The following is a 23,867-nucleotide window of genomic DNA, read 5'->3' as shown; positions in this document are numbered from 1 at the left end:
GAAAGACTTTATTTCTCTTTCATGTATGAAACCTAGTTTAGCAGGATACAAAATTCTTGGCTAGCAGTTATTCTGTTTAAGGAGACTACAGATAGGACCCCATTCCTTTCTGGCTTGTTAGGTTTCTGTTGAGAAGTCTGCTATTAGTCTGATGGGTTTTCCTTTGTAAGTTACTTGATGTTTTTGACTCATGGCTCATAGAAGTTCCTTCTTTGTGTTGACTTTGGCCAGTCTGATGACTATATGACTTGGTGATCTCTTTTTGGAATGAATCTACAAGATGATTGTTGATTTTTTTGTATCTGGATGTCTAAATCTCTAGCAACACCAGGGAAGTTTTCCTCAATTATTCCCTCACCTTGTCCTTTTTCTTTTTCACACTCAGGGATGCCTATGATTCTTATATTTGGCCATTTTACATGATCCCATATTTCTCATAGATTTTGTTCCTTCCTCTTGATTCTTTGTTCTTTATTTTGGACTGAATGGGTTAATTTGGTAGAGTTGTATTCACGCTCTGAAATTCTTTCTTCTACTTGGTCTAGTCTATTATTAAAAATTTCCACTGTGTTTTGTACTTCCCTGAATGAATTTTTCATTTCCAGAAGTTCTATTTGGTTCTTTAAAATATATCTATCTCTTCAGTAAATTTTTCGTTCAATTCCTGAATTGTTTTTATGGTTTCTTTGAATTTGTTTTCAATTTTCTCTTGGATCTCATTGAACTTCCTTACAATCCATATTTGGAATTCTTTATCTGTCATTTTAGTATTTTCATTTTGGTTGGGATCCATTGCTAGAGAGCTGGTGTGCTCTTTTGGTGGTGTCTTCTCATTTTTCTTACTCACCTGGAACCCCCCACCCCTGGCCACTGCTGTCTGGGAAGGAGTTGGGAAATGTTTGTGTGGGGACCAGTGACATGAAAATTGAAGGGGTAAAGCTCCCTGGGGAGGAAAAATGCACACAATGGATGGAGAAGCAATATGGCACCTGCTGCCTGGGCTCAAGTCTGTGGTGATGGGGAGTGACCCCGAGGGGGCTAGCAGCCTGGTGCTTTGTTTTCGAGAAGCTCTCAGGTCACTGGTGACAGCAGCTTTTGGGCTCATGAGGTTAGAGAAGCTCTCTGGCAGCCAACCAGAGGTGTGAGGAAGGAGAAGCAAAACCCCCACTTACCCCTTCCATGGGACTCCAAGTTTTTCTTTGACTCTTTCTTGCAGGAAACAGATGGTCACCTTCAAAGCTAATTTTTGGAGCATTGTTATCTAACTCATTCCTCTCCATTAATGCTTTTTGCCTGGGTAGGCCATAGCACTTTGGGTGGGACACGATCTTGCAATGGTCACAAAATCTTTCTTTCAATGATCAGTTTCACCTTTAATGTGTCACTTCCCCCTGCTGGTCTCCCCAACCTGACCGTTGGCCAGGAAGGACTTAATTTACAGTTTGACTAAACTTTCCTTTGCACAAGGTCTTGCTGCCTTATCTCAGAAGGCAGCAACGTAGACAGGAAAATACCTGTATTTTGGCACAAAAAATAGGTGGATTTAAATCCCAGCTTTGCCACCTCCTGTCTGAATGGCTTTAGGCATGCTTAATATTTTTAGGCAAGATACTTAATCTCTTTGAACCTGTTTTCCCTTCTATAAAATAGGAATAATACTGGTAATTTACCTAATTCAGCCTTATTGTGAGGATTCAATGAGATAAGAGGGATATAGTTCCTGGCATATTATAGCAGCCCTAGTCAATATTAATTTTCTTTCTTGGTTAAAAAGAAGATACAAAGTCTCTTAGGTTTTTCTTCTTCCCCTCTCTGCAAAAAGTAGTTAAGAGTGATGGGTAGGATGTAAGGTATGATGTAGGGCAAAACACTGATGCTAACAGTGGGCTTTGGGAGAGAAAGGCTGTGGGGAAGATTTTGGGGTTGGGTTGGAGGTCCCCAGTCCCACTACGTGCTCCCAGGGCTGATCCTGAGGTGGCTCCCTGTGCTGGTTTGGGGATTTGGTTGTGTACATTCACACCCACACATTCCCTGATAGGTCTTGCTTTCCAAGATCCTGCCCTACAGCCTTCAGCTCTGCCTTCCGCCTGTTCCCTGCTCAGATTGTTCCAGAGGGCTCAGAGTCAGCCATGCAGCAACACATCTTAATTTGGGGTTGGAAGCGAGTGGAAGGCCCGGAGCTCCTGATGCCTGCCATTTCCAGGGAGGCGGTTAGAGGCCTGTGGGGAGCAAGTTTGGACGCTGGCTTATTACTTTTCCTGTTTTAGCCAGCCAGGCAGTTAAATTAATTGAGTGTCTATCATGTGGAAAGTACTGCACCGGATGCTGTAGGGAGGGGATGCCTGTCTCCCTTGCTGAAGGGCTTATAGATTATCTCAGGAAGTTAGGATACCTGCTGGGAAAGCTGTAACATAGAACTCACATTCCTGAATGTGTTTTATGGACTAGTTCTCCACAGGAAATGGAAGCTGAGTTGGGGCTGGGGGTGGAGGTGCTTTTAGGGTTGGATGAGCCTCACCAGGAAAGCTTTTGCAGGGAAAATTAATTTGGGCAGGGTTTGGAGCCACCCAGAGACACAGAATGCTGGAGAGGAGGGGACCAGGGCATTGCAGAAGGGACAAATGCATTTGCAAAGATGTAGAATCAGGGCCTCTACAGCAGATGATGAGCCCGTTGGTGTGGCTGGAGCAAGGCATCTTCAAGGCAATGAAAGTGATGAGTCTGGATTTTCCAGGCAAGAGTGCCAGGCAGGGGTGGGGAGCTGTGAGAGCAAGTTTAGTGGCAGGTGATCAGAACATTCATGTACATCTTCTGGCAGGGCAAATCTTTACAGGGGCTTGCGATAAATTACCCTCTACCTTGTGTAGGTTTGTGGTGTATGTGTGTTTGGTTTGGTTTATTATATGTTTATTGGGTCGGTTAGAGACATAGATGCGAATAATGGGATGAGTAAAGCCACCTGTCTCCTTCCCTTTGCCTCAAAGCCACCCTTTGGCCTCCCATGTAGCAGAAAGTGTCCGGCTTCTCCCTCCCACTCACGTCTAATCTTTTCAGTTTATGTGCATCACTCTGCAGCCCACCTTCTTTTGTACCTCAGAGCACAGGGTGGGTGGAAGTTTTAGGGAGCCTCAACCTATAGTGTCTCCAGGAGAGCTTATCAAAGAACTTTGTTCATTTTGCATCTTGTTTGCTTCAATCTTGCTGATCTGTCTCAAGCAATGGTTTTCAAAATACAGGACCTCCTCCTACCTGAAATTCCCTTCTCCTAAAATGTCTGTGCCTTCCACAGTCAGGCTGCAGGCCGCCCATCTTGGTTGGCAAAGCTGCCGCAGGTTGCTGTTAACAATGAGCCTCTCTTGGCCAGGGTGGAGGTCCTGGGGCTCTCCTGTCCTGGAGTGAGCCTGGACAGGAACTTGAGGGGTTTAAGCTATTCTCAGTGGACCTGTCCCTTGGATCAATCTGCCCTTCATGTCCCCTTAAGAGTGGGCTCCTTATGGAGGCTGGAATGGGTTCTGCATGGGAGGCCGGGGCAAGTGCCAGCTGCCAGGCTGCTGCATCAGGCAGACTTCTGCCCACAGCAAGGGGAACACTCCTGCCAACCAAAGCCTCTTGGACTTCTTTCTTGGCCTGTGTTCAAGCCAAGACTGGGCCTATAGTTGGTAGGAGCACCCCATGGGTTCCCTTACTCAGAACGTACCAATTCTAATCTGTTATCCTAGGCTCTGCTATGGAGATGGTAAGAGGCTGGTTGGCTTTGCGGTGACCTGAGTCCCTGTAGCTGTGTTGACTTCTGCTAGAAGAGCTTGGAAACTGGGAGGTGGAGGCAAGTCTTCTTGGAGGCTGCAAGCGTGAACCCAGCTCCCTGGGAGCACCGATGGCTGGGCAGGAAGCAGGAGGGAAATGCCTTCCAGCACAGAGCACCTTCACGTGAGGTCACAGACACAGGGACTTTTCAAAAACAACCGTGTTCCTGCCAGTTCTCATGTTTATCCACTCACAGGATTGATTTTCTAATGAAATCCTCCTACTGTATGATTTAGGTTCATTTATATAAATTATACAGTGATTTATTTAATGACCTACTTGGAGCACTATAAATTCTACAGCATCCATGCAATTTATTATTTAAACCCCATATAAATCATGCAAGATGAGGAGACAGAATTGTGTGTAAGGAACATGGGCTTAGTTCAAATTGCCTTATGGAAGCCCAAAGTAGGCTTTGTTTTATATGGAAAGCAAACAGGTACATGAATACATCAGCTATTTTTGAAAGGACAAGGTAGGAGCAACCTCTGTTTCTTTGCTCAAACAGTGTGGTCCCATATGGGACTCACTGCTGCTCAGCCTTCAGATTGTAGGATGACTGTGTACGGGTTGACCTACTGTTGGAAGGGACCCTTGGGCTCTGTTTGGCCAGGGACCGTGCAGTTCGTTCTCTGACATTTCAGAGCTTTGAGAAGTGAGCTATGCTTCATGCAGAAGTGACAGAATTTGCCCTCAGGCTCTTGTCTAAGCCCTAGCACCTTTGCTTAAAAAATACCCTCTCTTCTGTGAAACCATGAAGCCGTTCATCTTCCTTAGTTGGTAAATTCCTTCTCTCTATTTCCCTCCAGGCAGTGTGGGCAATGGAGACCTATGGCTATGTATAAGGCGGCCCATTTTTTCTTTACCCCTCCCCAAATCTAGGGACGGTGTGCCCATGACCTAGAGGAAGTACAACATGCAGGTGACTGTTGATGTGGCAGGTTCATCATTTATTCACTCATTCATTCACTCATCTGTTGCACAAGGATTTAGTGATTTCAGATACTCTGTGCATGTGTCCATGGGCGAGGAGATACAAAGAATGAGCTACTATACGTAATCTTGAAATCAGCCAGCACTGGAGCCAAACTGTCTTGGAATCAGACAGCTTCCCCATCACCTAGCAAAGTTCTTAACGCCCTGCCTGAGCCTCAGGCTCAGCTGCAAAATGGGGTACTAACAGTCTCGACCATCAGAGGTCACTGTAGAGAAATAAGTGAGATAATGCATACAAAGTATTGAGAACAGGGCTTGGCATACAATAAATGCACAAAAATGTTAGTTGTTATTTGACATGAATTCTGCCCTCACCAACTGTAAATATAGAAGATGACGTAAAAATTGTATATAACCAATGCTGATATAAGGTAGAAAAGATAAGTACCATTAAGAAAGGGACAGAGTGCTGAGCTAAGTTTTTCATTTTTTATTACTTGAATATTTTGTAGTAAGTAAAACATACACATAGTGCAACATTCAAAAGGCACAAAAGTGATACAGTGAGGAGTGACTGCCCACAGCTCTCCCCAGCTGGGCAGATCCTCTCCTTGGATGCAGCCTCTGTTAATAGTGTCTTGTGTCCTCCAGAGAATCTTTGTGCATTGAACATATGTGTATATGTGTTCATTCTTCTCACACAAATCTCAGCCCAGCACCACTCTCCTGGGCAATTTACTTTTATCACTTAGCAACATATAGTTGAGGTCATTTCATGTATAGGCCGGTATAGATGTGCTCCATGCCATTCTATTGCATGGGAGGACATTGCCAAGTTAACCAGTTCCGCATTGGTAGAATTTTAGGTTGCTTCCAATATTTTGCTATTACAAAAAAAATTACTGCAATATTCTTTTTTGTTGAAGTGTTTCTTGTGGTTCCATAACTAGATACGGAATTGCTGGGTCAAAGGGTATATGCATTTGTGATGTTTATAGCAGCTGCCAAATTGTGCTTCCAAGAGCTCGTACCACCTTCACTCCTACCAGCAGTGGGATGAGAGTGTCTGCTTCTCACACCCTCGTCAATAAAATGTGCTACCAAACGTTTTGACCTTTTCGTTTTTAGGAGCTATTCATATTCTTTTAAATGAAATCTCTTTATTTTCTATAGTGGAGTTGGATTTTTCTCTCTGATTGGAAAGAGTTCTTTATATATTAAGGAAATTAGCCCATTGCCAGTGGCATGTCATTTGCACCACCTCTAGAGCTGCCCCTAGTCCCAGTCAAGAGGGATCCTTGCCCTGGCCCCACTCTGGCCTCCCATGGGTATACACTCCCTTACAGAGTGAGGAGTCAGTGGAACCAATAGAAGTGCTCCTTCTTCTAGACCACCCTGGGATTTCCAGCTCAAATCCATTATCAGGCCTCTCTGCTGCTGGTGTACATATCCCTGGGCCCATGGTGATTGTGTGTGTGTGTGTGTGTGCGTGTGTGTGTGTGTTCAGAGCCTGGACATACAGGCTGCATTGCTCACGAGCATGTGTGCAAGGCCCCTTTGCAGAATGAGTTAGAGACAGAAGTGGGAGGGAAAAGGGAGAGGTTGAGGCCGGCTCTTCCTACTACCATGCTGTGGTGTGGAGCTCTAGGGAGTTCCAGAATTCTAAAGTCCATCCTGGCCTTCTGGGTCATTTTGAAGTCATTTGTCAAGGTAGAAGAACAAAGCATATTTTATTTAGTAGTTTATTAGCTTGATTTATAACTTCTAAATATTATGACATATAACACATGGGCTTCCATGCAAATGTAATCTTGCCCTGGCCACTTGCCTTGGGCCCTGTGCATGTCAGGGCAGGCCTGACAACCTCTCCTAGAGTCAGCAGGAACCACAGGGCATCCTGGCATTTATTAGCGTATTACTTTGGCATGAAATCACAGGCCTCCACTGGCTCATGTATTTCAGGGCTTGGAGGAAGTACAAGGAAGCCAAACTCACCTTGGTCAATTGATGTTTTATCCCTGTTTTACAGATGGATCAACTGAGGCCCAGAGAGGGTCATTGACTTGCCTTGAGTCATCCTGATTCTTCCCTTTTCCTATCCCTGTAATACCTTTGCTAAAGGTTTCTGTGAAAACTGCTTAAACATCTAGCTCTTTGTTTTATAATCAAATCAGTTAGTGTTCAAGTCTCAAGCAAGAGAGAGTAAACATGGTTTCCAATGCAGGGATCAGACCGGATTTCACACCAGATTGGAGCTCTCTGTCTTCAGATGCAGCCTCCTTATGACTACACTTCATAACAGAGGATCCCTCCCTTTGATTTTCTCCTGTGTGATCATCTGGAAGCACACGCACCAGAGAGTTGGAACGGCGCCATTAAAAATATTTATATTGGTGTGGAGTTGTTTGCATCTTAGCCTGTGTGCTACACTAATAGCACAGTGGCAAACATGACATTTTCCCCAAGTAATTATAGAAGCCAGCAGACATTTACAGGGAGTTGGCTGTTCATTGACATGGGTAGCACAGCCTCACAGACTAGGCATTCTGGAATCATGGCAGTATGGCTTTTTAACCCGATTTGTGCTCCTTCGGGGCAATGAGCAGAGGCCCCGCAGATGGCCAGGCACTAACCCCAGGCCTGGGAGGCAGCCCCAGGTGAGAGGCACTCACAGCCCCACCAGGTGAATCTGGAACACTGTGCTGCCGCGTCGTACACCCCTCCTTCCTCCTGCCCTGTGCTGAATGGAGTCTCCAGGCCTGTGTTGGGGCAGGGGACCTCAGCAGGTGTCACCCTCCTCTCCAGGGACCTCAGTCGCCTGCCATAGCCCAAGACCAGGCCTGCTGCAGCCTCTGAGAGTCCCCACTGCCCAAAGCGGCCAAAGGCGCAATGTCCGTGGGGACATTGGAGGTGGGGTTGGGTAGGGAGGAGCCAGGTGCAGGCTCAGGGCTGGCCAGGTGATCCCACAGCTCGGTCCCTCCATGCTAGCCGCTGGTTTACCTCCTTCACTGTCATTTAGGGCAGAGAGGCTCTGCCAAGGGGCTCCCCAGGGAAATGCTAAAGTTAGATTTCTCTTGGATGCACTTCTAGTCTTGTTCCTGAGAGGAGAAACTGGGTCACACTGGAAACCAGTTAGTTTTCAGTGTGATGAGGTGGAAAGTGATTAGAGTCTGGAGTAGACACGCCGGGGCTGAGCCTGGCTTTCCATCACCAGCCAATCATTAACGTCTCTGAGCCTCAGTTTCCTCCTCTATTAAAAAGGAATGATGGTACCCATCTCCACGTGCTAGGAATTTTAAAAGGAAGGGGTATGAGATGTGCTGACATCTCATTAACCAGTAGCTGCTGTTTTTGGAACTCTACAAGGCTAAAATGTTTTTAACTTTACGAAGCACCATCCCTTTGCTACTTACTAGTCCTCAGAGCTGTGCTGTACAGAAAGAAGGGTGGGTATTATTCCCCTGTGGCAGCTGAGGAGGGTAAGGCACAGAGACACTTTTATGATTTAATCTGGAAAATATTCTTGATCATCTGCTGTGTTCAAAGCACCAGACCTTCCACACACGGTTCCTGTCCTTGAGGAGTTAATATGCTAACAAGCAAGACCAACTTGTAAGGTCAAATAACACATGCTCAACGAGGGGAGGAACTTTGGTTTTGTTCACTACTGTGTCCCTAGTGTGCCATAAATGTTTGTTGACTGAGTGAATGACGTGATTCTAATGTAAGACCCAGGGAAGGCTAGTAACAGATTTACAAATTCAAAAGAGGTGAATGGAATTCCAACTAGGAAACACGGGGAGTGCTTCAAGGCAGCAGTCACATTTGATCTGGGCTTTGAAGAGCTGCTTGGATGTTGGCAGGCTGATGGGGGAAGGAAGGATATTTCCAGAAGCAGGAACCACAGGGGTAAAAGCACTGACCCAACAATGTAGGCCACATTAAGGAAACATGAGCCACTTGGCTTGGTTGGAGCTTGGGGTATGTGATGCCTAAGTTGGGGCCAGTAGTTTGGGCGACCATATGGCCAGGTGTGCCAGAAAAAGTCTCACTTTATGCCTGTTGTGGATCAGTGAACCCCTGTTAATTATTTTGAGTGGCCTTTTTTACTTTCCAAAGCATCCAGGTTTGGAAGGTACGTCCTATGTTCACTTTGTCTACAGTGGTAGATGAGGAGGAAAGCTTAGGGCAGGATTAAGGAAAGGAGGCCAGAGAGTTTGGACTTTAGTCTCCTGGCTAGGGTCTCAAAGTCCCTTGTGTACGGGGGCCGTGGCGTGAGCGAACGAGTGGAGCTGGCAGGATGGGCAGCTGCGGCGACCCAGCTCCAGCGGGTGGCCTCCAGGTAAACAGACAAACCCTTGCCAGATCTCCCGGTGTGTAAGACAAGCCAGAAATCTGAATTTTTATATGCGACTCCTGATTTTAAAATACTGGTTCCAAAATTTTGAAAATACTGTGTAGGTCAAACGAATCCTGTCTGCACACTACATCTGGCCTGAGGCCACCAGTGTGTCCCTCTGCTGGGCAGTGGGGAGCTGGGGGAGGTTTCTGAGGAGGGCGTGGCCTGGTTAGAGCTGAGCATCCCCTGACCTAGGTGCCCAGGAGGTGGCCGGAGGGCTGCGTTAAAGGGAGGGGTGCCAGGTAGGAGCTTCTTGCTGTGGTTGAGCTGAGCCAGGGGGCAGAGCAGGACGAGGGTGGGGCAGCCTGGGACTGGAAGGTTGGGGTGAAGGGTGCAGTGAGAATGAGGTGGCAGGCCTCCGCAGGTTTGTGGCTTTCACACTGTGAAGGTCACAGCCTCCACGATAGGCCAGGGGGTCCCCAGTCACCAGCCCCATGAGGTGTTGCTTCTTCCTCTGTAGGTCCAGACTGGGATTCAGCAGCATCTTTGGAGAGGGAGGAGTGTCCAGGAGCTCTGGTGGTGCCAGCATGGTGGCCAGCTCCTCTGGATGGGCAGCTGAGCCTGCCCAAGGGACAGAGCACGGTTTGAGTCCCAGGGAGGCGCCCTGTCTTCTCAGGCAGCCTCCAGTGGTGCGTGAGGAGCCCATTATAAGCTTGGTTAACTTACCTGGGGGACATATGCTAACTCTGGGCCGTCACCAAGAGCATTCATGGTTCATGAGATTTTTTTTTCTTCTTTTTTTTTTTTTTTTGAAGATGGAGTCTTGCTCTGTCACCTGGGCTAGAGTGCCATGGCATCAGCCTAGCTCACAGGAACCTCAAACTCCTGGGCTCAAGCGATTCTCCTGCCTCAGCCTCCCAAGTAGTAGCTGGGACTACAGGCATGTGCCACCATGCCTGGCTAATTTTTTCTATCTTTTCTAGAGACAGGGTCTTGCTCTTGCTCAGGCTGGTCTGGAATCTCTGAGTTCAAGCCATCCTCCCACCTCGGCCTCCCAGAGTGCTAGGATTACAGGCGTGAGCCACCGTGTCCAGGCTTTCTTCTTTTTTTTAAAGAGCAGGTATTTCAGAGAGCCACAGACACAGCCATTTCCTCACCGTGCTGCTTCCTGTTGCGACAGCCTGACTCAGAGATCTGGGGGTGAAGGGGGAGTCTGAGCTGTGGAAGTGAGAGGCGGACCTCTTATCCTGGGGCACTGACCAGGTGGGAGTCAGCCAAGACAAAGCCAAGCCCGGGGAAGGAGAGGCCACAGGGGATTCTCCCTCTACTCCCAGCCCAGGGTTCATCCTATCATTGCGGCCACCCCTGCCTTGCCTTCTCTGTCCACGCCTCCACCTCCTTCCCTCACCAGGTGATCCTTAGGGGCCAGGAGAGAGCTGCTTCATTTCTTCATCCCAGAGGCAGCTCAGCGCCTGAGTCATGGAAAGAGCTCAACAAATGTTGCATGAATCAGCAGCCGCCGCAGCAGTAAACATTGTTTTTTATCAAACACTTGTTACATGTCAAGCCCTTTTCAAGGTACCAAGTCTCATTTTACAACTATCCTGTGATGTAGGTACTATTATTGTGTCCATTTTTCAGGTGAGAAAACTGAGGCTTAGTAAGGGCAGGCATCTTGCCCACGATGACACAGCTGGCAAATATTGGAGCTGGGCTTTGGTCCCCAAGCCTGCTGATCCCAGGATTATGATTTTCCCCCATATAATCATGTGCTACCGCACCTTATATTTATTACAGGGAATTCTCACAGTGGCCTTGTGAGTTGGGTCTCATATTGTCCCCACATTATATTAACGGATGAAGAACCTGAGGCTCTAAGGAGAGAGGACAGCTAGGGCAGCAAAATGAACTGCCAGTCGAACTGAGACCTATTATGGGCTGGAAACACTTGCTAGACAACACTGTGCCTACGTGAAGGGCCCTGAGTTGTGGTTTGACTCAGGCAAACACTGTCCCGGGGGAGAAGAAATAACTCTGTGCAGCTGCTGTCCTTTCTTCCTCCCTTTAACTTTTGTAAGTATAATGCATAGGTGACAGGTCACATCTTTTGGGTTCAAATCCTAGCTCTACCATTGAATAGCTGTGTGACACTGGATAAATTATTTAACCTCCCTGTACCTGTTTCCCCATCTGTGAAATGGGCCTAATAACGACAGCTATCTTGCAAGGTTTTCATGACGCTTACGTGAGTAAATACCTAACAGGATGTTTAAAGAGTTTCCACTGTGGCATCAAGATACAGTGGAGGGCGAGACGCAAAGGAGATGGTGTACCATGCACGGACCACAGAGCACACAAACGGCAACAGCTCATGGCTCATCACAGTGAGGGCACAAAAGAGTGCAGAGAGATTGAGAAATCTCTTCCTGAGAGAGCTGGGGGTCCTCCCACACCCTCCCCCATCCCCAGAGGGAGTGGGGAGAGGTGAGGACCACTCAGAGAGCCTGGAAGGGCCCCTGCCACTGGGGACACAGAGGACTGGGCATGGCTCATGCCCGAGGCAGCAGAGTAGAGGGTGACATCTGGAAGCCACCACACTCACCTCCATAGCAGGTACCCCTGGGCCAGACGTGGGGCTCATGTTAGAGAGGAGAGAGGGTCCCCAGCACTAGCACTAAGGCACTGTGGGGTGTCCCCCGTGGGGACAGGAGCTGGATGTGATGGTTAATTCTGTATGCCAACTTCACTGGACCACAGGGTGCCCAGATAGTTGGTTAAATATTATTCAGGGTGTGTCTGTGAGGGTGTTTCTGGGTGAGAGTGACATTTCAATCAGTAGACTGAGTAAAGCAGGTTGCCCTTCCTAAGGTGGGTGGGCCTCACCTAATCAGGTGAAGACCTGAATAGAACAACAAGGCTGGGTAAGGGGGGACTCCTTTGTCCTCACTGCTTTGAGCTGGGACATTGGTCTTTTCTTGACTTCACACTTGAAATGAAAACATTGGCTCCTCTTTGGCCTTGAGGTGCTGGCTTTCAGACTGCAAGGACATCTCCAGCTCTCCTGGGTCTCCAGCTTGCTGACTGCAGATCTTGGGACTTCTCGGCCTCCGTATTTGTGTGGCCCTATTCCTTATTATCTATGTATGTATCTATCTATCTACCTATGGCTTCTGCTTCTCTGGAGAACCCCGACTTGTGTACTGAGGTTAAGGGGAGGCCAGGGAGGGTCAGCAGAAGAGAAAGCACTGCCTGCACCAAAGGACCCCTGAAAGTGGCACACGAGAAAAAACTGTCAGCGCCAAAGCCCTGCCAGGTCCTGGGGGTGAGAAGCCCTTTTGAGTTAAGGCCAGTCGGGCGGGGCTGGAGGCAAAGGGGCGGCGAGTGGGTGGAGGGACTGAGAGCACAGGAGAAGCTGCACCTGCTTCCCAGACTGCCGCTGGCCCTTTCGGCTGGGCGGGGGTGGGGGTGGGGGTGGGAGGAGTAGAAACTCAAGGCAGGAAAAAAGAAGGCCACGTATCCGTTCAGGTCCCTGAGAAGCAGAGATTCATTAGGGGGAATACCTGTGAAGAGTAAAGGGGAAGGAAGCAAGATTAGGCAGAGAGAGGCTTTGGACCACGATTCGGGAGAGGAAAGGAGGAGGATTGGGTAGGAAGAGCCTCAGACGGTGGCACAGTGCAGAGCAGGTCTGGGCAAGGCTGGCCCCCTGCTGTCCCTAGCCAAGGCTGCCCATCATGCAGGTCCCCTGGCAGGCAGGAACGGCCTGGTTCTAGCACCCCTGCCACGCCTGGCCTTTATCTGGGGGCATCCCTGGGAACCATGGCCTTGGTGCAAACGTGGGCAGATCCCAAGGGCAGCAGCTGGGTTGTCAGCTCTGCTCCTGAAGGAGGTGTGAGTGTCTCCTCCACGGCCACCGCAGCCCCCCACCTGCACGCCCCTTTGCTCGGTCATACCTGCTGCAAAGAGCCCCCAGGCCGCAGAGCCCAGCTGGACAGGTGAGAACATTTTACCTTTGAGTCAAGTTTTAAGTTTTGCTTATTGCATGGAATTAGACCATTGTCATCACTGACTTCAGACTGTTTGCATTTTAAAGTGACTATCAAAGTTTTTATTACTTAAGAGTGACCAGAAGAGCCATGTAGACTATTCGAGTTTTCATCCAAGAAAGGCCACCCCCACTGAGGAGGTATAAATGAATTGCGGGACTCGCAGTAAAAGTACCTTTACGACACTGTTTCCTGAGGCGTTCTTGTTCAATGCCACGGTTATAGCTGTAAAGTGCTGAGAATGGTGCCTGGCCTGCAGTAACCACTAAACAGTGGAGGTTAGCTCTGGCAACCGTGAGGGCCTGGAGAGAGGAGGGAGGAGAGACAGGGGACAGGAAAGGGAGGGGCAGAGCGGAAAGGGGCAGGGGGACATGTGCCAGTGAGGATATGCAGTGGGCTCAGGGGTGCCCACCCAAGCGTGAGGCCTGGCCTCCTTCCAGCTCTGGGAGGGGCCCGAGGCTGGGAGGGGGTGGCTGGACATCCATCTCTGGAGTCAATGAGTTCATGAAGCCACTGTGTTGGGAGCGGGCAGAGGCCCATCTGCCCAGTCAGCCCAACTCTCTGAGGAACACGAGTACCTCCCTGGAGGTGTGGGCGTGTTTTTTAGGCTTCAGAAAATAGCCCCCAACCTGGCCCTAAAGCAACATCAGCCACATCGGTTGAACCCTGCTGATGGCTACGAAGGGACTGATACAAGTGAAAAGCCCATTTCTGTCTCAAGATGCTAAATATATATTAATAGTTAGGAAGAAAAGACATGTGAGTAGGAAATTGGCAATAAAGACTTAAAATAAAAGCTCAAAGTACAATCTTCAGGTGACAATGCAGAGTTAGCATCAGGACATCGCAAGTGTCACTGCTTTGGGCCGAGGCTGCTACAGGAGTTCAGGAGGGAGAGACCACTGGACCTGGAATCAGACCGGTGGTGCCAGGATCACATTCCTGTCTTCACTTGCAGGGTGACCTGCACATAACAAGGTCTTGGCCATCACCTGGCCCTGGGAAGAGGGAGGAGAAGTCAAAGGGGCTTGCACAGTTTTGAGTCTGAGGGGCTTGATCAGAAACAGAGGAAAATAAATATATATGAGATGATATTATATATGGCTTTTAAAATTTGGGGGTCTTAGTGGTCAGTAAAGAACTAAACACAATCAGAATAAGAAGATTGGGTAATTTCATTGACTTTCCAAAAAATTTTTTTGTATTTTTTTCTCCATTTAAAAGTAACAATTATTATTGGCCGGGCGCGGTGGCTCACGCCTGTAATCCTAGCACTCTGGGAGGCCGAGGTGGGCGGATCGTTTGAGCTCAGGAGTTCGAGACCAGCCTGAGCAAGAGCGAGACCCCATCTCTACTAAAAATAGAAAGAAATTATATGGACAGCTAAAAATATATATATAGAAAAAATTAGCCGGGCATGGTGGTGCATGCCTGTAGTCCCAGCTACTCGGGAGGCTGAGACAGGAGGATCGCTTGAGCTCAGGAGTTTGAGGTTGCTGTGAGCTAGGCTGATGCCACGGCACTCACTCTAGCCTGGGCAACAGAGTGAGACTCTGTCTCAAAAAAAAAAAAAATAAAAAAAAAAAAAATAAAAGTAACAATTATTATAAGAAAGGGGGAAAATTTCTCTAAGAGAATTAAAAAGAGAGAGAAAAAATCTAATCCATATTCTGATCACAGAACAACGGGCACATTGAGGAAGTGGGAATCCCTAGAATATAAACAAATGACTTTCAAACTGTTGTTCAAACTGTTGTTCATTCCTGTTCAAACCTGCTCTCTGGCTGGTACCTTTTTGTTCCTGTAGTAAAATCTAGGTCGACCTCTTGACTCTTTCTGCCACTGTCAAATGATAAAAGTTCTCTTGTAACTTTTAATCGCGAGACAAACCCTTTTAGTAATTTAAATGTCCATTCTGTGTGGCAGCAAAATTCAGGACTTAAAATTTCTTTTTTAACAAAGACTGGCAACAGTCCACGAAAATCTCTTTCCCCCACTATTTTTCATTATCATAAAGTTTCTGGTTGCTGAGTTGACCAGCCGACTACTTTCTCTATTGCCCTTGCAGTTGGAAGTGGCCATGTGACTGAGGTTTTTAGCCAATGGAATGTGAACAGAAGACACATATTTCATTTCCTGCCCCCCCCTTTTTTTTTTTTTGAGACAGAGTCTCACTCTGTTGTCCAGGCTAGCGTGAGTGCCGTGGCGTCAGCCTAGCTCACAGCAACCTCAAACTCCTGGGCTCAAGCAATCCTCCTGCCTCAGCCTCCCGAGTAGCTGGGACTACAGACATGCGCCACCATGCCCGGCTAATTTTTTCTATATATATTTTTAGCTGTCTATATAATTTCTTTCTATTTTTAGTAGAGATGAGGTCTCGCTCTTGCTCAGGCTGGTCTCGAACTCCTGAGCTCAAACGATCCGCCTACCTCGGCCTCCCAGAGTGCTAGGATTACAGGCGTGAGCCACCGCGCCCGGCCTCATTTCCTGCCCCTTAAAACCTTCAATACACTCTCCTGGGATGATCTAAATTCAGTGCCACCTGTTCTGTCTAGGCCTCGACTAATACGGTGGGCTTTTGAAGATGCCCTTGCCTGAGGCATCCAACAGTGTGTGCTTCCAGTGATTGAGCCATGCATCTACTAAGCTGCTGCTTACACTTGTCCCTCAGCTCCTGAGCATTCTGGGATCTGTCCCCTCCACTGGAGGTCACATTTCCCCTCCAAGTGCTTCACGTGGGCAGGAGATTGAGGCTTGGAGATGTTCTGTGACTTGCCCACGGCCCCAGAGCTAGCAGGTGGCTGAGCCGAGAGTCAGACCCAGCTCCTGCTCCCATCAAAGCCAGGGCTCTTCTCCGTGCTGTGTGCCACCTGCATTACCAATGGCCTCCCAAAGCAGTTCTGCAAATTTGTATCCCACCAACTAAAAAATGAAATAATATTATTTTTGAGCCAGACTAGAAGTCTGCATGGATAAAAGAGTGGGTTGATGGAGCTGGCCCTGGGCAAACTTGTTCTTCTGGCATGAAGACAGATGCTTGACAAGATGATTATATCAGGAAGTCACAGGAGGGAGATGGGACAGGCAGTTTAGGCCTGGATTCTGTGGTGCTCCCGCCAAATGAGATAGCCCTGGACTCAGGGAAAGTGAGGTGCCAGCAGGGGCTTCTGGGCGGGCAGGTGTGGCCAACTGGCCATGTTTGCAAACGCTTGAGTGTGAGGGAGGCCGGATGCACCACCACCACCTCCCCCAGCCCTGAAAACACCTTATCCCACCTGGGCATCTCTTGGCACAGGCAGTGTTGACGCCACAGCACCTCAGCCTACCCTCGAATGTGGGGAGCAGCGTGGGGAGGCATCCACTGCCCTCTTGCCTCTCACTTCCTAGAGAGCAGCTCTCTCGCCAGCCCCTCAGCTTGGGTTTCCCCCACAGTAGACCCGAGGGATGCAATGACAGGCGTCAGCAGTCGCTCCCTCGGAGGCCTTCTTTGGCCCCACCCGTGAGCTGGGAACCTCTCCTGGGAACTTTCACGAAGCCTTGTTCTTATGACCTCTGTAGCTCAACAAATGTTTAATGAACACTGACTACGGTCATCCCTCCATATCCACAGGTTCCACACCTGCAGATTCAACCAACACGGATTGAAAAACTTGGGGAAAAAAATTTAAAAAATACACCAATAAAAAATAAAATCAATACAGAATCACTATTTACATAGCGTTTACATTGCGTAAAATATTATAAGTAATCTAGAGATGATTTAAAGTATGTGGGAGGATGTACGTAGGTTATATGCAAATACTACACCATTTTATTAATATACCAGGAACTTGAGCATCCATGGATTTTGGTATCTGAGGGGGGTCCTGGAACCAATCCCCCATGGACACCAAGGGGTGACTATATGTGCCTAGCCCTGTGCTAGGGCCCTGCTCTAAAAGGTAGACTCTATCACAGTACTTATACCACTGTTTTGTAGTTGTTTGTCTGCGTATCTCAGAATACACCAGTTAAATCACTGGCTTTAAAAAATATTCATATTTTCAGCTTGGCTAGAATTCTGCATGAATTTCCGGAGGCTATGTCTTATTGTCTTTTTAAAAATCTTTTATTTAAAAAAAATCTTTGTAGCAGAGTGCATTGTGCTTTGCCTATAAACAGTAAATAGTCAATACGTGTTTACTAAAGAATGAATGGATATGGCATTTGGTATTGATTATGGGATAAGCCAAGGCTTGGGGTTTCCTCGGCAGTCTTTTTGTTTGGCAGGGGAGGGAGCCGAGTCTGTGAAGTACTGTTCAGTGACGCAGCGGAGGCCAGGGGCACAGTCCAGAGCAGAACTCCGAGTTCCTGGAGTGTCCACACCTCTCTCCTTCGTGCTCCTTGCAGCTCCTGTACCATCTCGCCCTGGGAAGGCAAGTGCGTATGAATTAGGCAGACGTGAGGGGAGAGTTTCTGCTTCTGAATTCTGTGGAGAGGCCCCAGAGAGCTGAGAAAACCGTGGGGCATCACCATTATCTCCGGGTGTTGCGGAGAGATAATGCACCCCCCCCCACAGAGCTGCAGCTCCCCAAGGCCCCCAGGCAGAGAGGTGGGGTGAACACCGAGTCCGTTACCTTTCAGGCACCCAACACTGCTGTGCCGACCAGTGTAGTCTCAGCTCTTCCGTACTGCGGTAAGGACCGACACTTGTGCATTCTCAGTCACCGTTGGTGGCATCGTGCCCTGGGTGGCACCAGGGTGGGTGTTTGGGGATGCCCTGCACGTGTTCCCTCCCCCGCCCCCATTCTGCCCTCCTAGCTCCTTGGCCCCTGCTGTGCACCTAACAGGGGCTCAGTAAATATGTTCGGGAAGGAACTGATTTGCCTCAGGAATCTTGGAACAATACGGAGACAACCTTCACAACAGCGCTTGGTCGCTCTGACACTTCACAGTTCTCTAAGTGCTTTCACGTGCATTATCTTGTTTCATGTACCTGCCCTCATTTGAAATTGTTGCAGGGTGTAAGCATATAATTAAAATATCAATTAAGCCAGGTTCTGAAATAAATCAGGCTGTGCGCGAGCATGAATTTAAAAAAAAACCCAAAATGACAAGTCATCAATCTAGGACTCATTCCCCAGTACGACCCCCCCCACCCACCTCCCCCCACCCCGATTTCACTCCAGCCACGTCACCGTCCCCGCTGCCCTGTGTCCGTCGCCTCTCCCTCACGTTGCCCTTATAGTGCCCTCCGTAGGGAAGGCATCCCCCCTTATCTATATGTGAAAGAAAATCTTCCTTAATCTTCAAAGCCCTAATCCTACATCCCCAACTTTGTTATAGTTTTCTTAACATGTTTTTTTTTTTTTTTTTTTTTGCCCTCTCCATTCTTGCAGGTTTCGCTGCTTCCTCCTAGATGCACCCACGGGCCTGCGTTTCATCACTGCTTAAGTTGTGTTGTAACATCGGCTCCATCACATGGGCTGAGCATCTTGAGGGCAGGGATACATTATTACCTCTCTGCCTGGGACCCTAGCTATAGGTGTTGGATGCGTGTCTGTTAGATGAATGCAGAGATGTGCCTGGGGCATTTGGTGGCCTGCTAGAGTCCTTGGCTGATTGGCATTTATTAACCCTTCTGTTCCCTGCATGGCCCAGCCCAATGCCACACAGAGCAGGCTTGCTGGTGGCGAGGCCAGTACTAAGAGTCTAGACACGTTTCCAGCGCAACCTCATTTCCGAATGAAGCCGCTTGCCAGGTAAAGCATAAATCTCTCATGTTACAACTTGTTTGCTTTGCCTTCTCATCAGACTTCTCATTAAAAAACAAAAAACAAAAAACCACAAAGCTCACAAAAATCCATTCTCTTGGCAAACAACAAAGTACCCAGCCAGGATTACAGAAGATTTGGCTTCTCTGAATGCACCTGGCAGTGTGTTCTACGTTGCTTTCTCAAAAAAAGAATTGCCTGTGTAGACAGTAGATAAGGCACATGAGTGCGTGTGCATATGTGTGTGTGTGTGCATGTGTGAGGACAGGGTGTGGCCGAAGGGGTGTGACTTTTGAAAGGCAGGAAGACCAGGTTCAAGTTTAGCTTGACTGTCACCAACAGTGTGACCTAGGGCATCTGGAGGTTGGGTTCTGGGAAGGTGAGTTCTTCAGGCAGTCCTAATGGGATTCTGAGAAGCAGCCAGGCTTGGGAGTGACTGCTTCTTTAATTCTTCAATTCTAGGATGCCATAGATAGTGACATGCAGCACCGCTAACAACTTCTCAGGAAAAAACAGCGTCTGTTACCAATTAAGTTCATACATTTCAAGCTCACACATATTAAAAAGTGCACCAGTGGACTGGGAATTGTCTCAGCTCTGGTTACAGGGCTGAATTGCTGAGGGAGAAGTCCTCGTGTCTAGAAGTAATAACTATCGATGTGATTGAATGACAGTCTCAATTGTCACCTGGCACGCTCAATGCCAGGAGGCCCCAAAGACTGCACTGCAGACTCTGCCAGGCCTGGGATGCAGAGTGTTGGGGACTCAGCCCCTGTCTCTCCAGCATCTCTCAGCTGGACCCACCGGGCTCTCCTTGGGGTTCAGCCCTTCTGGAGCCAAGCCTGATCGAGGCAGGGCACGCTTCTCTGTGTCTGCCCCACTGTCAGGCGGGGTCAGCCTTCAGCTGGCATCTGGCAGACCAGTCCCCACTGCTGGGCTTCCTCCTCATTTCTTGGAGTTTCTCCGCTTCTCTCAGTGTTGGGAAGGGCAGGACAGCTTCCATCAGAGCTCTACCCCTTTCCCTATGTTGTCTCGGTGCCTAGGACTGTGCTTGTGTCAGATGGCCCTCCAGAGTTCACTGTATCTGTCAGGATTCAGGCAGGAAGGCAGGAACCATACGTCAAACAGAGGGACTTTACCAGAGGCTGTGGCTGCATAGGTGTTGGGAGGCTGGGATGGCAAGGGGAGATTGTGAGGTGACCCAGAGCTTGTGACCTACAGGAAGCGGCCACCACTGCTGGGGCTGGGGGCACAAAAAGGAGGAGGGGTGTGACCGGAATCTGGGAGCACAGAGGAGGGGTTTTAGCCCCAGGAGCAGTGGCCATGGGGGAGGGGCTGCTGCCTCTGGAGTTGGGTTGATGGAAATGGCACAGCTACATCAGAGACATCGCCAGCAGAAGGAAGACAGAGAGAAAGAATGAGAGAACTAGAGGACGAACAGTGGCTGCTCCTTTTCTCTTGTCCTTCTCTCCCAGCATCTGTTGCTGAAGAGCTCGTGAGGAAGTCAGCTGGTGGTGGAGCCTAAGCATCGCTGAGCGGTGCACAGAGGGTGGACGTGGGGCTGGGAGGTGACAGGGAAATAATAAGTACATCCCGGCTGTCAGCAAATATTTATTAAGTACCTTTTAATGATTTGGACATTGTTGTGGCACTGGGCAGCGAGCAGGGAAAAAGCAGAAGAGTCCCTGCCATCTAGGAGCTGACATCTCAGTTGAGGAGACAGTGAACAAACATAAAAAATAAAATATATAGCATCTCAGACGGTGGTGAGAGTTACAGAGCAGACCAGGGAGCAGGGCAGGGAGTGGTGGCAGTGGGTGGGTGGGCAGGAGAGGTTTCCTTGAGAAGGAAGGTTTAGCAAAGACTTGAAGAGGCAGGAGCAGTGAGCCCCGAGGCTATGTGGGGTGGAGCAGGCAGAGACACGGTAGGTGCAAAGGCTCTGGGGCCAGCCGTGGTGGTGGAGGAACCATGAAGTGGCCAGAACGGAGTGTGTGAGGAGAGAAATAATAGGAGAGGAGGCCAGGGGGACTCAGCTGCCAAGAGCAGTTTGGGCATCAGAAAAAAAATGGGGACCCCTTAGAACAAGGAGGCTCCCTAAAAATCTTTATGCTGGTTTCTAGGAGGCCCTGGGTCCCCTCCTGACTGCTGACCTGGGTTATTTGCATGGGTGTTCCCCTCCTCGTCTTGTAGGCTCTGCAGAGAGGTGCAAGGATGGGGCTGGAGGACAGAGCCTGGTGGGCCACTGTATTGACTTTGGCTTTTGCAAAGTAGATGAAAGCCATTCTCACCTTCTGCCCTGCTCAGTACCCACTTCTCCTCCATCACCCCACATCAGGAGTGGAGGTGTGCCTTGACTCCCAGCTCAGTAACTGGGATGCCCCTTCCCCTAACCCCAGCAGACACACACTCTCTCCTAGGCTGTAGACTTCCCAAACACAGGACCCTGCCTATTGTGTCCGTCACTGTATGTCTAACCAGTGCCTGGCACCCAGTAGGGGCTTAGCAAATACCTGATGAATGAATGAGTGGTTGAGCAGACCCTCATAGCTCACATTTGTCACCAGCTTTCTGACTCAGCTGACTCAATCAAAGTCAATGTCAACTGGGTGCACAAAATCAGTCCAGCGAGTTAGATGGAGTCAGCCAAATAATAGAGCAGTTGCTTGATTGAATTTTAAACTGGTCGCATGAAACTTGTGTGGTTCTAGTCTCAGTATCCATGAAAACTTTGGGGCGAAGGCATTACTACACAGGTGTGTCCGCCCCACTGCTTTCTGGTAATGACAGGGCTTTATCCCCCACTTTTATTAGTGATGAAGGGTTTGTTGGAGATAATTGTATTTTTAGCAGTACAGTTAATGAACTAGCTAAGCATCAATAGATAGAATCATAAAACCATTAAACACCAAGAGCAATAATGGGAAACTGTGTCTGGTGGTAATGAAATTAAGTGTCTTTATGAGGTCACTTTATTACTTTTCTCCTCTGCTCTCTTGCCCTCCTGAGTACGTGGTGACCGCCGCTCCTAATTGCTGTTTCACTAAAATGCGCAATGCTATCTATCCATTTTGTGTTTTAAATTCCATGTATTTCTAGGGCTTTCAGGATGATTAAACCCTCCAAGAGAGTGCAATAGAAGTGGTGGTTGTGAAAGTTTCTGGAAGTGGCCTCATAGTACGGGAGAATGGAAATAGCAGAAAAGGTTGAGAAAAAATATCAGTCTGGACTAGACTTAGTACTGAGTCCAGACTGATGAGCACACGTGCTCCAGGTTGAGCCCAGGGGGCCTTTGCGCAGCCTCTGAAGCCAGGGCAGAGTCATTCACAGAGGGTCTGGATGGCTGTGGTTACACCTGTACTTCAACCATACTTTTTAGTCTCAGCGCCCACTCATATGTGTAATTTCTTTGGAGCTTGTATCCCATAGGATACATTTTTTATTCCCACTTCTCAGATGAGGAAACTGAGGCTCATGGAATGACTCAGGTGCCCTTGCTATTTAGAGGCCAAAGCTGGCATGCTTTCCCCATGCCAGACACCTCATGGGTATGTGTGTGTGTTAAGTCAAATTACTTGCCAGTGATTTAAACCTTGTCCAACCGGGCTCATGATACCATACCATACTTAATTCAATAATTAAAGAAATATTTATTGAGTATCTACTATCTGCTGGGAATATGATGAGCAAAACACACTCCTTCCCGGATCCTCAGACAACTTAGATGTAGCTGGGAAGAGTTGAATAAGCAACAACACATAGTGAATTAGGTGATATCACAGAGAAAGCACCACATTGAGGAGAGTGGTGGCAGGAAGCCCCAGTCTAACCTATGGGACAAAAGAAACCTTCCTGGAGGAAGTGAGGTTTAAGCTGAAGCCTGAAGTATGGGAGTTAAATAGATGATGAGGGGGAAGAGTGCACAGGCCAGGAGGAAGCCTGAACAAAGGTGTGGCTGAAATGTAAGAGGGATGGTGGCTGAAGAATTAAATTTATTTAGGAGGTAGCGTCGATTGATAGGATTAAGGGACCCATTCAGTTGTGGGGGCTCAAGAGGAGAGAGGAATTACAGATGTCTCTTCCGTTGCTGACTTGGTCACCTGGGGAATGATGGTGCTTTTACTGCCACAGGGAGCACTGTGGGAGGAGCTTAAGGGTGGAAGCGAGGTGGGGAAAGGTAATGAATGATTTGGGGGCATGTCCCATCATTATTAAGAGGTAGTTCAGCTGGCCAGGTCTTGTCGTATCTCAGGGCCAAGACCTGAATTAAATCCCTGTTGTAGACATAGTGTTAATTCTTTCATTGAGCCCACCCATAAAGCCTGGGAACACCATGTTTGTTTCCACCCTGCTAAGGCATCAAAAGGACAGAATGAGTCCTCAAAAGTATTGCCACCAGCTGGAATGATAAGGCTAAACACAATGGAATTTAATGGGGGCAAATTTAAACTACACCCCTTAGGTTCACAAAATCAGTTGTTTATGTAAAGGATGAAAAACCTAACTTAGTAGCAGCCCGTGTCAACAGAACCTAACAGAGTCAGTTGGCTGTGAATTCTGTACAAGCCAACAGTGTGGTATGGCCAACCCTTCTCCCACTTCTCATGTCCCGTTGATGTATGGAATATTGCAGAGGTTGTTATTTGACCAGAACAGAGTGGAACCTACAGGAAGGGTGTAGCAACGGCAAAGGAGAAGGCTAGCCCAGAGAGACGTCCGGACAGGGCAGTGAGGGGGTGGCTTTTAGGCTCCAGTTTCAGGGGGCTGCTTGGAGCATGGTCTGAGGGTGTCTCCAACAAAATATCTGGAAAAACCAGACACAAGGGGAATAATTCTCAACCAACCAGAAGGCCTCAGAGAGAGGTATTTTTTTTTTTTTTTTGGCAGGGGAGGCTGGGAGTAGAAGGAAGTGTGAACCAAGGAAATGATAAAGAGAGAAGCATCCCAGAAAAGCTGATTGTTGTATAAATTTGTTTCAATCATGTGTTTGAG

Source organism: Eulemur rufifrons, chromosome 6 (assembly GCF_041146395.1).
Source record: "Eulemur rufifrons isolate Redbay chromosome 6, OSU_ERuf_1, whole genome shotgun sequence".
Classification (NCBI taxonomy): Eukaryota; Metazoa; Chordata; class Mammalia; order Primates; family Lemuridae; genus Eulemur; species Eulemur rufifrons.
The sequence above is the reverse complement of the archived record's forward strand: the minus strand, read 5'-3'. Positions refer to the sequence as shown.